At 43.8% G+C, this 14,715-nt stretch overlaps 1 long non-coding RNA gene across 2 annotated transcripts in view; it reads left to right on the forward strand.

Annotated features, from left to right (window-relative positions):
• The window catches only part of LOC149472823 (uncharacterized), a 45,098-nt gene that overhangs the window by 3,055 nt on the left and 27,328 nt on the right, over positions 1 to 14,715 (forward strand). The window contains exon 2 of one of the 2 annotated variants that reach the window (XR_016314186.1): positions 7,946 to 8,128. The exons of the other annotated variant lie outside the window; for it this stretch is intronic. This is a non-coding gene — a long non-coding RNA (uncharacterized LOC149472823). The remainder of the gene's footprint in view (positions 1 to 7,945; positions 8,129 to 14,715) is intronic. 2 annotated transcript variants of the gene reach the window in all.

Genomic DNA, 14,715 nt, shown 5'->3' on the forward strand with positions numbered 1-14,715 from the left:
ACCACTGATTTATATTATAGTAATTATTTATGATAATATTTATTCTCTCTCTACAATCAGAAAACAAAACATGGCAACCATTAAATACAAAATGAACCCATTCAAAAGTCTGCATACCCTTAAATTCTTAATCCTGTGTATTGCCCCTTTTAGCATCAATGACAACATACAATCTTTTGAAATAATTGTTTATGAGGCCCAGAATTTTTGCAAGTGGTATAACTCATTCATCTTTGCAAAATTCCTCCAGGTCATGCAAAGTCTTTGGTCATCTTGCATGAACTGCACATTTGAGATCTCTCCAGAATGGCTCATTGATATTATGTTCAGTAGACTGTGATCACCACACCAGAACCTTCACCTTTTTCTGCTGTAAACACTGGAGGGTCAGCTTGGTCTTGTGCCTAGGGTCATTGTCGAGCTGGAAAGTCCAAAAGCATCCCATAAACAGTTTCATGCAGAAGAATGCAAATTGTGTGCCTTCATTTTCTGATAACATGCTGCTTTCATCTTGCCATCAGTTTTCACAAGATTCCCTGTGCCTTTAGAGCTCACACACCCCCAAAACATTAGCCATGACACCCCCCAAAAGCATGAGCCACCTCCATGCTTCACAGTGGGAATGGTATTCTTGTCAGTGTTGACCCCTCTCCAAACCCTGTATGGGTGCTCACATCAACTGTGTGATATATAGGTCAAGGTCTGTGGTCCATCCCAATGGAAACTAGACCCTGAAGACCCTTTCGGCTGTATGCTGACCATGAGAGACAAGCCTTGAATCTATAGAGGGACCAGTGACATGGACAGGTACGACAAGGTCACCCTTTTTCTCTGATCATTACTGTAGTCCCGCAGCAAGCATGAGACACATCTCCATTACTTGCATTAATCTATTAATGTGTGTTCTGAAGAAAAAACATGTTCCAGCATAGGCAGTTATAAGTCACACTGGCCTATTGACTTTCACTCAGCCCTGTACAGTGCAGTCGGCCCAAACATTTGACAATACACCCATAGAATTTAGTTCAAATTGTTTCATTTTAAGAATGTTTGATTTTCTGATGGTTAGTGAGGCCAAATCAGTGTTTGTTTTTGACCACAGTGAGGAGAACATTTGAAGGAACAGGATGGAAAACTTTTCTTGAATGAACAGTTTTCTAAAAGCGAATATAGTTTTCATTTGGGAAATAACATTAATTCGAAAATCGAATGTTAAACGCAAACAAAAATTTTGAAGTACTTTTGAGCAACATTTGTCAAGTCATTGAATATACTGAGAATTTCCATACAAATGATTGTTCGAAAATCTACTAGTGTTCCGCCAGGTTAACAGTTTGGGCTGTAGTGCTTAGATCTAAGTGACTCGGTTGCACTCCAGTTCCTCCATTCAGTAAATGACTTGAATTATTTTCAATGAATGTAAAGTGCTCTCTTACTAGAGGAAGGGTGGAAAAAAGTCTCAGTCTCCCCTCCTCTAATCACAGAGCACCTTGTATTCATTGAAAAGAATGCAAGATGTTAACTGATTGGAGGAACTGGAATGTGAGTGACCCACTGTGATCAGTGTAAGCCATAACTTAAAGTGGTTGTGAACCTCACACATGATATATGAACCAAGCATATCCCTCTATAGTGTGTACTTGTCTCAATTAAGAGCACTAAGTGTCATTTCTGTCTGCTGCTTCGTTCCTCTGCAATCAACATAAATTATTTATGACAAGTTTTCCTGACACCAAGAGAAACATGGTGACGGGGAGGGACCTACAGCAGATTGACAGCATCAGCTTTGTTCCTGTGAACTGTGTTGAGGGGGGTGTATCTAATTCCTCCAATCAGCTCTCAGAGTTCCCCTCACTGAGCTCTGCAGTGTGTAATTTCAGCTCTCCATCCCTTTTTTTTCCTGAACTCTCAGAAAAGCTTTATAAATTCTGGACTTTGAACAGATGAAGAGAAGAGATGGCTGCAGATAGATAAGTACAGCTTGTGTATTTGTTTCATCTCTGTGTATCACCTGAGGCCAGTCACTTCACTGGGTATATGTAAGGGTTTACAACCACTCTCCGTGCTGGATGTGCAGTTCTGACTACACTGTAAGTGGGAGAATGAAAGTTAGAGTTGTACATAACACATGGGACACTATTAGGCTCCACGGGACATTTGGAAAACTCTTCTGAACGATGGAAACTGACTGCTGGAAAACAGAGGTGAAAAACCATCTGTTTATCCTCGTTTGCATATCACGTTTATGCGCGTTTGTGTGTTTGTGTTTAGAATTGTTTTTAAAAATAACATCAGGAGACCTTCCAAAATGCCCAGAATGCACTGAAAAACAGTAAAAAATTAACTATTTTAGACATTTTGAGAGAAATAGAGAGAGCAGAAGCAGAGAGAGCAGTATGTGTTGAGAATACCTATCTTTTCTGGTTGTATTCAATATGGATCCCATCATTAGCATAATGCAGCACGTTCTACCATTTTTTCCTTCACGCAAAACCTGGAACTGACTGCACTGGTGTGCTAGGTCCATTTGGATACATGGAAAATGCTTTGCATGCATTTCTGATGATGAAAAAAGGCTCTGGAAAGCATTTGGATATGGAACAGTTAAAAAACGCTTCTAAACGCAAACGCTTATAAACGCGGTTAGCTGCATTTACACATGTTTACAAGCGTTTGGCATTTGAAATGCTGGTAAAATCTACTTCTGAACGCAAATTTGGTGCGTTAAAAAAAACAACTGTAAACTCAACTGCCTGTAATCGACTGTAGATGACATAGTGTACATGGACACATAGGAAAATGTTAGGGAGAGTTCAGGGGCTGCTGAAAAAAACACAGAAAAGCTCCTGAACGTGAGTTTATCAGCTGCAGTGTACATGAACCCTTAGTGTGGATTTATTTTTACAGTACATATGCCAGAATTCAGATTTGAAAAAAAAAGGACTTGGTACATGAACTTTTAAGGTGCCCCAAAAGAGTAAGACTACAAGCATTTATAGTTAAAACAAGGGAGAATGCCTCCCACTTTTACACTTTATTTATACAAAATATTGAAAATGATAATACAAAAGCTCATCAAGAATAAAATTACTTTGCAGCAAGTGCCATCATATCAAAGGTTGATGCAATATTATAGTGTAGTTGGAGCATCTTAACAAAATGTGAAATTCAGTTCAAAGCTTGCTGTGATTCCTCAACATGTTTCACAGGAAACTATACTTGCTTCCTCAGGAGGATAATGAATGCTGCTGTTAACATAACCGATCTGAAGAAAAACAAACAAATATCAATATATACAAAACTCATATAGTATGAAAACGACTTAAATTACAATATGTGATAGAATCTAATACTTACAGTGAAACTGTAAGAGAATGGAAATGGCTCCAAAAGTGCTCACGTGAGGTTGGGCAAGGAGGAAAAGGCCCCACCTTTTATTCACTCCCAAAAACTCACAAGAGCCTTAGGTCCCCAATGGGATGTCCCACAGAACCGGGAACTCCGAAAAGGCCGGTCGTTTTGTGGATTTCTATCTTTTACCACATGTTAGTCGACTGCCTTCTAATATTAAGGATACGATTGACCTTTTGAAAAGATTGGAGGGTTCATGTCTCCTCGATGCCCTGCTCGTGACTGTTGATGTGGAGGCTTTGTACTCAAGCATCCTTCATGAGCAGGGCATCAGGGTGGTGGAAACCTTTTTGTGTGAACAAAACCAGGCCACTAAATAAGTTTATTTTGGATCTTCTCAGATTCATTTTGATCCAAAACTATTTTGTATTATAGGAACCAACTACCTCCAGGTTCAAGGGGTGGCTATGAAGACGTGTTGCACCCCCTCTTATGCCAACCTCTTTCTGGGGGTGGGAGAGAGAAGTATTTAAGCAGGATAATTTTTCCCCATATATGACATCTATTTTGGGATGCTTTTGGTATATTGATGATATACTAATCACCTGGAATGGAACAGTTGATTTCCTGCAAGAATTCATGGAAAGGATAGGTGAAAATCATTACAATCTTAAGTTTACAATGCAATCAGACCCTCATTGGATCTCTTTTCTGGATGTGGAGATCTACATCCAGGAAGATGGATCATTGGCTACAACTCTTTATTGTAAGCCCCCAGCAGGCAACACAATCCTCCATGCCCACAGCTCACATCCAAGGGCTTTGGTGTGCAGTATTCCATATAGACAATATACATATATTTACGTAAGAATTACTCTAGAGATGAGGATTTTATTGTTCAGGCTGTACAACTAATAGAAAGGCTATTGAGGAGGGGCTATAGTAAAGCATATCTAAAAAAGGCCTATCAAAAGGCCAGAGGAGAGACCAGGACTTCCCTTCTGTATACCTGTTCTGTCTTTGTAAAGAAACACTCACTTTTCAGTCACGCCCACCTATGCCCACACTCACTTTTGGCCCCACCCACAAAAGCGTGGTGCACTGTGCGCCGCACATAGCACCCCCAAAAAAATGTGTCTGGAGCCGCCCCTGTGAGGGCCAGATTCACCCATAATTATCTAAAACTAAACAATCCCCCCCTAACCTTATTGGATTAAAGCAGTGTTTCTCAACTCCAGTCCTCATGGACCCCCAACAGGTCATGTTTTCAGGATTTCCCTCAGATGAAACAGCTGTGGTAATTACTAAGGCAGTGAAACTGATCAAATCACCTGTGCAAAATAATGGAAATCCTGAAAACATGACCTGTTAGGGGTCCATGAGGACTGGAGTTGAGAAACACTGGATTAAAGTGATCGGGGAAAGCATGAGCATAACCTCTTTAGTACATCAGCTCCTATATTTTAAATGTTTATATTTAGCATGCATTCTAAATTCCACAGTCAAAGTATCAATAAAAAAACTGCAAGAATGCCAGAAATGTGTATTGCTTTTATAATACGGAAATCTAATAAACAATCCCAATTTGCCTCAAATGAAGGGATTTGTTTTATGTATAGCTTACTCCTGCAGTAAATAAATCAAACACTAAACAGTTTCAAATGCTTTCTATAATTAGACATTTGATAGGATTACATATGAAGTACATGTGGACAAAGGAACACAGGAAGAATCTGTATTGTGGATAGCAATGTGAAATGCACAGTTCTATGCTAACTTTTCCCATCTTTCACTGATCGCATCTGATAACACATATGTATCTAAGGAATAATAGTTTTGTTATTTTAAGCTGCTAAATTGAAATTACCGTATTGCAATGTGGAAAATGACACTGTCTTCTTCCTGAATCTTTTCATGTAGCTCATTTCATGAGATCATTTGAGCTGGTGTATAGTAGGACATTCTTATAGATTTTGGCATAACAAACGTTGCACTCTGAGTGAGTCACTGAAATACGATGGTTCTATACTCGTCCATGGCAACATACCAATGTCCTGTCTGCTTTAATAGAAAACCAGACACAGGGATAAATCGTATTTGGTGCTGTTTAGGTATAAGGAGTACATGATATATTCAAAATCATATTATTAAATATTACCTCCCCTAGTCAGCTCCACTTTATTATCTTCCTTTTTTAAGTGTGGTGTGCGCAGCAGCGTAGCATTTGCTTATTGAGGAGCTGCCTAATGTTCGCAGCAGGCAGCTACATTGTTTGAAAGAAAAGCAAAAAAAATGCATGCAAATGCAGTGTTCACTAAAGCCACCCCACATTATATCACCCACATTTACCAAGGCTTTTTTCCCCCAGAAAATAGGTGCAGGAACTCCAAGACCCCCCAAAATCCCCTTACCCCCAACACAACCTCCAAAATGCATCAAATAGGTGTGGTCAAATTTCACTAACAGTGGGAGGGTCTTATAGGGACATTAAATACTAGCAGTGCATTGTGTACAGAGTGCAAATTTTTTTTTTGGGGGGGTTACATACAGAGTGCAGAGTTCAGGGGTGCGCTACACACAGAGTGCAGAGTTCAGAGGTGCGCTACACAAACAGTGCATGGTTCAGGGGTGAGCTACACACAGAGTGCAGAGTTCAGGGGTGAGCTACACACAGAGTGCAGAGTTCAGGGGTGCGCTACACACAGAGTGCAGAGTTCAGGGGTGCGCTACACACAGAGTGCAGAGTTCAGAGGTGCGCTACACAAAGAGTGCAGAGTTCAGGGGTGAGCTACACACAGAGTGCAGAGTTCAGGGGTGAGCTACACACAGAGTGCAGAGTTCAGAGGTGCGCTACACAAAGAGTGCAGAGTTCAGGGGTGAGCTACACACAGAGTGCAGAGTTCAGGGGTGAGCTACACACAGAGTGCAGAGTTCAGGGGTGCGCTACACACAGAGTGCAGAGTTCAGGGGTGCGCTACACACAGAGTGCAGAGTTCAGGGGTGAGCTACACACAGAGTGCAGAGTTCAGGGGTGAGCTACACACAGAGTGTAGAGTTCAGAGGTGCGCTACACAAAGAGTGCATGGTTCAGGGGTGAGCTACACACAGAGTGCAGAGTTCAGGGGTGAGCTACACACAGAGTGCAGAGTTCTGCCTCACATAGTACTGAACTCTGCATCACCTAGCACTGACCTTTGAACTCTGCATCACATAGTACTGACCTCTGAATTCTGCATCACCTAGCACTGACCTTTGAACTCTGCATCACATAGTACTGACCTCTGAACTCTGCATCACCTAGCACTGACCTTTGAACTCTGCATCACATAGTACTGACCTCTGAACTCTGCATCACCTAGCACTGACCTTTGAACTCTGCATCACTTAGTATTGACCTCTGAACTCTACATCACCTAGCACTGACCTTTGAACTCTGCATCACATAGTACTGACCTCTGAACTCTGCATCACATAGTACTGACCTTTGAACTCTGTAGTAAGTTGTGCAGAGCTCAGAAGTGACTGGGTTACAGTAAGGCTACGTTCACACTAGCTTTGTCAGCAGGCGTCAGACAGGCATTTGGGAAGCGTTTTTAACGCTTCTCAAAGGTCTATGAAAATTGTGCACATGGCAGCACACAGTGCTGTTCACACTGAAGCATTCACATCGCAATGTGTCGTGGCAAAACTGACGCCTCATGTCAAGTCAGGAGGAGTTGAAGCCTCCCATTCAAGTCTATGGTGCCGCTCCTCAAACGCCTAGCAGGCATTTGCGGGGCGTTTGCGGAGCGTTAATACCATTTAACTTCATTATAGGAGTTTGTGGTGTGGTTTTAACGCTTGGCAAACGCCTATCAAATACCTCAAAACCACACATAGGGCACTTGGGGAGCATTTGAGGAGAATTTGAGGAGCGTTAAAAACACTTTCCAAATGCCTGTATACCGCCTGTCAAATGCTATAGGGGAGTTTGGCAAGAGTTAGAAATAAGTCAAGTGTGAATGAGCCCTAACAGTCAGCTTGGCTCTCAGACTAATGCCGTGCGGTTTTCATATAGGTTAGCTGTGCTTTGCTATAGACATCTATTATGTCCCATGGTTTTAATGCACTTTCTGAAAGCACACCAAAACCATGCTTTCACTTTATTGTTTCAGAAAGCGCGCCAAAACCATGGGACATAATAGAAGTCTATGACAAACCACAGCTAACCCACACGAAAACTGTAGGGACACTGCACTGCACCTATGGTGCTGGAAAACAGCACCGCATCAATGTGAAAGTGCCCTGCTGGGGGGAGGGAGGACCAAAAGCTTATTTTATGGGTACAGGAATGCTTTTGTTTTATTTAACCATGTCCCTTTAAGCCCTTCTCACTATAAGTGTAATTTGGCCACACCCAGCATTTACCACTGCTTTGGCCTTTGGTGTGCACAACCTAATGCAATAGGCTGTGCACATCTCTGATACTGGGGTATTTAAAAGTGTTGAAGGAACCACTGGGGTGCAATTCCACGTAATGATAGCATTTATTATATTCATTCTTTTATTTATTACACAAGCCTTTAGTTATATACTTCTTCACTTATTCATGCAGACCAAGCTAAACAGGAAAAACAACAGCCATGGAGTTGGAAGAAGATAGAACATTGCCAGGGGTGCTTACAACAGTTATATGCACATAGTTCAAATTCCCTCAATTCTCAGAAATATTGATGTAACTGCTCAAGCTCTTCCGGCAGTGTTGTAGTTTGCCGCAATCCCTGTCAGGGATGTGAAGGTATGTGAAATAAAATGATTGATATATGTAATAAACCCATACATTTATCAGCGCACAATATTTGTTTTCTGATTAATATATATACTTACAGTATGCATACAGACTATATATATACAGTGCTGTGCAAATGGTTTAAGCAGGTGTAAAAAAATGCTGTAAATTAAGAATGCTTCCAGAAATAGATGTATTAATAGTTTATTTTTATCAATTACCAAAATGGAAAGTAAGGCTGGCCATACATTATACAATTTCCTTTAGATTTACCTTCAAATATGTAGTGCAAGGGCCTACCTAATTGGATACAATTGAAAATGTTTAGATTTGACCTCATATTATATGGTCTTTGGCAAATCTAAAGGAACATTGTACAAGAAAATTGTACAACGTATGGCTAGTCTAAGTGAGCAGAAGAGAAATCCAAATCAATATTTGGTGTGACCACCCTTTGGCATCCAAACAACTTCAATTCTTCTAGAGACACTTGCTCACAGTTTTTGAAGGAACTTGGCACTATAACAATGCGGAAGCAACTGGGAACAACAGCAACTCAGCCACAAAGTGGTAGGCCATGTAAAATGACAGAGCGGGGTCAGCGCATGCTGAAACGCACAGTAGTCACCAACTGTCTGCAGAGTCAATAGCTAAAGACCTCCAATCTTCATGTGGCCTTGAGATTAGCACAACAACAGTGCAAAGAGAGCTTCATAGAATGGACTTCCATGGCTGAGTAGCTGCATCCAAGCCTTATATCACTAAGTGCAATGTAAAAATAAGGATACAATACTAAAGCGCTGCCACAAATAAATGATAAACTGCTGCAAGCACCTAAATGTGTTCCCACTTCAATAAAATTCCCCAAGAATAGTGATGTGCTGCCCTCTAGTGACCCAAAAAATACACTAATAATAAATAAAAACCCTCCTGAGCATCAAACCCAATGTGTATAATAAATCTATGAAACAAATAAAGTCAATAGTAAATAAAAACAAAAAACTGTCTGAGCCACTAAATCCACTGTGAAACATATATAAAAAATAAACCAAAATCAAGTAGCAATAAATACCTGTCCAACCTATAATAAACATCCGGTTGAGCTGAAGAATAAAGTGTAAAAAACAACAAAACCAGTAAATTATGTGAAATGTTTATCAGAAATAAATATGAAAACAATAGCAGTAAACATCTGGCCGAGCTGTAATAAACACCTGGCTGACCTGAAGCATAAAGCGTAAAAATCAACAAAAACAGTATTAAATGACTATAAAACAAATTCCTGGCTAAGCAATCAGCCCCCCCCCCAGTGGGATAAATATGTGATGAGTCAAGTAAATGTTCAACTGGGCTAAATGTTCACAAAAAGTGCGTTACAAAACTAGTGCACAAAGCAAGGTCCATAAAGACATGGATGAGTGAGTTTGGGGTGGAGGAACTTGACTGGCCTGCACAATTGACTGACCTCAACCCAATAGAACACTTTTGGGATGAATTAGAGCGGAGACTGTGAGCCAGGCCTTCTCGTCTGACATCAGTGCCTGACCTCACAAATGCGCTTCTGGAAGAATGGTCAAACATTCCCATAGACACACTCCTAAACCTTGACAGTCTTCCCAAAAGAGATGAAGCTGTTATAGCTGCAAAGGGTGGGCCAACTCAATATTGAACCCTATAGACCAGTGGTTCTCAACCTTTCTAATGCCGCGACCCCTTAATACAGTTCCTCATGTTGTGGTGACCCCCAACCATAAAATTATTTTCATTGCTACTTCATAACTGTAATTTTGCAGTGGGAGGAGTAGTGCCCCATCACTGATGTCAGTGGGATGAATAGTGCCCCATCGTTGGTATCAGTGGGAGGAATAGTGCCCCATCGTTGGTGTCAGTGGGAGGAATAGTGCCCCATCGTTGGTGTCAGTGGGAGGAATAGTGCCCCATCGTTGGTGTCAGTGGGAGGAATAGTGCCCCATCATTGGTGTCAGTGGGAGGAATAGTGCCCCATCATTGGTGTCAGTGGGAGGAGTAGTGCCCCATCATTGGTGTCAGTGGGGGGAGTAGTGCCCCATCACTGGTGTCAGTGGGGGGAGTAGTGCCCCATCACTGGTGTCAGTGGGGGGAGTAGTGCCCCATCACTGGTGTCAGTGGGAGGAGTAGTGCTCCATCACTGGTGTCAGTGGGAGGAATAGTGCCACATCATTGGTGTCAGTGGGAGGAATAGTGCCCCATCATTGGTGTCAGTGGGAGGAGTAGTGCCCCATCATTGGTGTCAGTGGGAGGAATAGTGCCCCATCATTGGTGTCAGTGGGAGGAGTAGTGCCCCATCATTGGTGTCAGTGGGAAGAGTAGTGCCCCATCATTGGTGTCAGTGGGGGGAGTAGTGCTCCATCACTGGTGTCAGTGGGGGGAGTAGTGCCCCATCACTGGTGTCAGTGGGAGGAGTAGTGCTCCATCACTGGTGTCAGTGGGAGGAATAGTGCCACATCATTGGTGTCAGTGGGAGGAATAGTGCCCCATCATTGGTGTCAGTGGGGGGAGTAGTGCCCCATCATTGGTGTCAGTGGGGGGAGTAGTGCCCCATCATTGGTGTCAGTGGGAGGAATAGTGCCCCATCACTGGTGTCAGTGGGGGGAGTAGTGCCCCATCACTGGTGTCAGTGGGAGTAGTGCCCCATCACTGGTGTCAGTGGGAGGAATAGTGCCACATCATTGGTGTCAGTGGGAGGAATAGTGCCCCATCATTGGTGTCAGTGGGAGGAATAGTGCCCCATCATTGATGTCAGTGTGGTGGAGGGGAGAATAGTGCCCCATCATTGGGGTCAGGGGGGGGGGGAAATAGTGTCCCATCGTTGGTGTCAGTGGGGGGAGGAATAGTGCCCCATCATTGGTGTCAGTGGGAGGAATAGTGCCCCATCATTGATGTCAGTGTGGTGGAGGGGAGAATAGTGCCCCATCATTGGGGTCGGGGGGGGGGGGAAATAGTGCCCCATCATTGGTGTCAGTGGGGGGAGGAATAGTGCCCCATCGTTGGTGTCAGTGGGGGGAGGAATACTGCCCCATCGTTGGTGTCAGTGGGGGGAGGAATAGTGCCCCATCGTTGGTGTCAGTGGGGGGAGGAATAGTGCCCCATCGTTGGTGTCAGTGGGGGGAGGAATAGTGCCACATCGTTGGTGTCAGTTGGGGGAGGAATAGTGCCCCATCGTTGGTGTCAGTGGGGGGAGGAATAGTGCCCCATCGTTGGTGTCAGTGGGGGGAGGAATAGTGCCCCATCGTTGGTGTCAGTGGGGGGAGGAATAGTGCCCCATCGTTGGTATTAGTGACACAAATGATGGGGCACTATTCCTCCCACTGACACCAATGATACTTACCTTGCTGACCCCTGTTCCAGCCTGGGCTCGCTCTCTCACTTACCTGTCAGCTGTCTTCCTTCTCTGGCCGCTCTCCTCTTCACTCGCTCCGGCAGCTCCCTCGGTCTTCTTTGATGTACGCGCGCTGCCGCTCGGCTCCTCCTCTCCAAGCTCCACCTCCTCGCCGGTGATTGGCCGCCTGTGTGCCTCTCCTGAGCTACAGTTCCGGTGGCCAATCAGCGGCGAGGAGGCGGAGCTGCTGAGCGATCCCGGAGGTGTGGCCAGATGACAGGAGCAGCGTATCATCCCGCCCACACATCGCCGGAGACTGCAGCGGTGTCTCGGTTCCTAAGACCATCGGAAATATGTGTTTTCCGATGGTCTTAGGCGACCCCTGGGAAATGGTCGTTCGACCCCCAAAGGGGTCGCGACCCCCAGGTTGAGAACCGCTGCTATAGACTAAGACTGGGACTCCATTAAAATGCATGTGCGTATAAAGGCAGGCTGACCAATACTTTTGGCAATATAGTGTATACGTGATTATGTATTTCGGGTGAGGGGCACATGCGCCCTACCCACGCCACCATTGGCGGCTACAGCTGTCGATCACTGGGTCCTGGCCGGAGTTTCCCCACTGGCACCCAGCGATCACCAAGGAACACTGACAGAGGAGAGGTCTATATGTAAACAATACAGATCTCTCCCCTGACAGCACCAGCACGCTGCTTTGTATTGCTCTGCAGAGCAGAGCAATACAAAACAGTGTGCTTACACAGTGAAACACACACAGACAAAATAGTAAAACAGTGCACAGCACACAGTTAACCTTTGATCGTCCCGGATGTTAATCCCATCCTGTCCAGTGTTATTAGTACAGTGTCAGTGTCTTTTATTAGCACTGATCACTGTTTTAGTGTCACTGGGGATGTCAGTGGCAGTTAGTCAGTTCTCACGCAGTGTCAGAATGCCTGCCACAGTCCTGCAGTCCCGCAGTCCCGCTATAAATCACTGATCGCTGCTATTACTAGTATAAAAAAAATATTCCAGTATGTATACCGCCATTTGTAGATGCTAAAACGTTCACATACACCAATGTATTTACACGTATTGGGATTTTTTTTAGTAAAGACATGTAGCAGAATACATTTTGGCCTAAATTTGTGACAAAATCTGATTTTTTTACATTTTTTTACTGGATTTGTTTTATAGCAAAAAGTCAATTTTTTCAAAATTGTTGGTCTTTTTTTGTTCATAGCACTAAAAATAAAAGCTGCAGAGGCGATAAAATACCATCAAAAGAAAGCTCCATTTGTGGGAGTACATGAATTTCATTGGGGTGCAGCGTTGCTTGACTGCGCAATTGTCAGTTAAAGTAATGCAGCGCTGTATCACAATAAATGGCCTGGTCAGGAAGGGGGGGTAAATCCTCTGGAGGGCACGTGGTTAATGTTGAAAAATGTAAAGTAATGGATATGGGGGCTAAAAATATGAATGCAAGCTACATGCTAGCGAGATAACCACTGGGGGGAATTCAGGATGGAAAAAGGTCTGGTGGTCCCTGTAGATGACAGGCTCAGCAATGGCATGCAATGCCAAGCTGCAGCAAGCAAAGCTAGCAGAATATTAGCATGCATAAAAAAGGATATTTACTGAAGAGATAAAACAATAATCCTGCTGGTCCGGCCACCTGGAGTACACCATCCAGTTCTGGTCTGTTCAGTCCTCAGGAAAGATGTGCTGGAACTGGAGAGAGTCCAGAGAAGTGCAACAAAGTTGATAAGGAAACTGGAGGACCTCAGTTACAAGGAAGGACTACAAACATTAAACTTATTCTCTTATTCTCCCTGGAGAAGAGACGCCTGAGCGGAGATATGATAGTGATATACAAATACCCCAGTGATGATTCTAACATAGGGAATAAACTATAGGCAGCACAGTGGCTAAATGGTTAGCACATCCGCCTGGCAGTACTACGGTCGTCGAATCCCAACCACGGCACCTCCTGCCTGGAGTTTGCATGTTCTCCCTGTGCCTGCGTGGGTTTCCTCCAGGTACTCTGGTTTCCTCCTACTCTCCGAAGACATGTTGGTAGAATGCAAGTTAGGGACCTTAGATTGTACACCCCTTGAGGGTTAGGGACTGATGTGAATGTACAATATACAGTGAGAAACAGAACTATTTGAACACCCCGCGATTTTGCAAGTTCTCCCACTTAGAAATCATGGAGGGGTCTGAAATTCACATTGTAGGTGCATTCCCACTCTGAGAGACAGAATTTTAAAAAAATTCAGGAAATCACATTGTATGATTTTTATAGAATTTATTTGTCTTGCACTGCTGAACATAAGTATTTGAACACCTGAGAAACAGCAAGAATTCTGGCTCTCAAAGACCTGTTACTGTGCCTTTAAAAAGTCCACCTCTACTCCACTCATTAATCTAACTTAGTAGCACCTGTCTGAGCTCTTTAAAGACACCTGTCCACCCCACAGTCAGTCAGACGCCAACTACTACCATGGGCAAGACCAAAGAGCTGTCAATAGACACCAGAGACAAAATTGTGGACCTCCACAAGGCTGGAAAGGGCTACGGGGCAAATGCCAAGCAGCTTGGTGAAAATAGATCAACTGTTGGAGCAATTGTTAGAAAATGGAAGAGGCTAAAGACGACTGTCAGCCTCCCTCAGACTGGGGCTCCATGCAAGATCTCACCTCGTGGGGTATCACTGATGATAAGAAAGGTGAGGAATCAGCCCAGAACTACAAGGGAGGAGCTGGTCAATGACATGAAGAGAGCTGAGACCACAGTTTCAAAGGTCACTGTTGGTAGAACACTACGCCGTCATGGTTTCAAATCATGCATTGCACGGAAGGTTCCCCTGCCCAAGTCAACACATATCCAGGCCCATCTGAAGTTTGCCAATGACCATCTGTATGATCCAAAGGAGGTATGGGAGAAAGTCGTGGTCAGATGAGACCAAAGTAGAACTTTTTGGTCTAAACTTCACTCGTCGTGTTTGGAGGAAAAAGAAGGATTAGTTGCATCCCAAGAACACCATCCCTACTGTGAAGCATGGGGGTGGTAACATCATGCTTTGGGGGTGCTTTTATGCAAAAGGGACAGGACGACTGCACTGTATTAAGGAGAGGATGAATGGGGCCATTTATTGTGAGATTTTGAGCAACAACCTCCTTCCCTCAGTCAGAACATTGAAGATGGGTCATGGCTGGGTCTTCCAACATGACAACGA

This window comes from Staurois parvus, unplaced genomic scaffold, assembly GCF_062004578.1.
Source record: "Staurois parvus isolate SC_StPar_1 unplaced genomic scaffold, SC_StPar_1.0 ptg000020l, whole genome shotgun sequence".
Lineage (NCBI taxonomy): Eukaryota > Metazoa > Chordata > Amphibia > Anura > Ranidae > Staurois > Staurois parvus.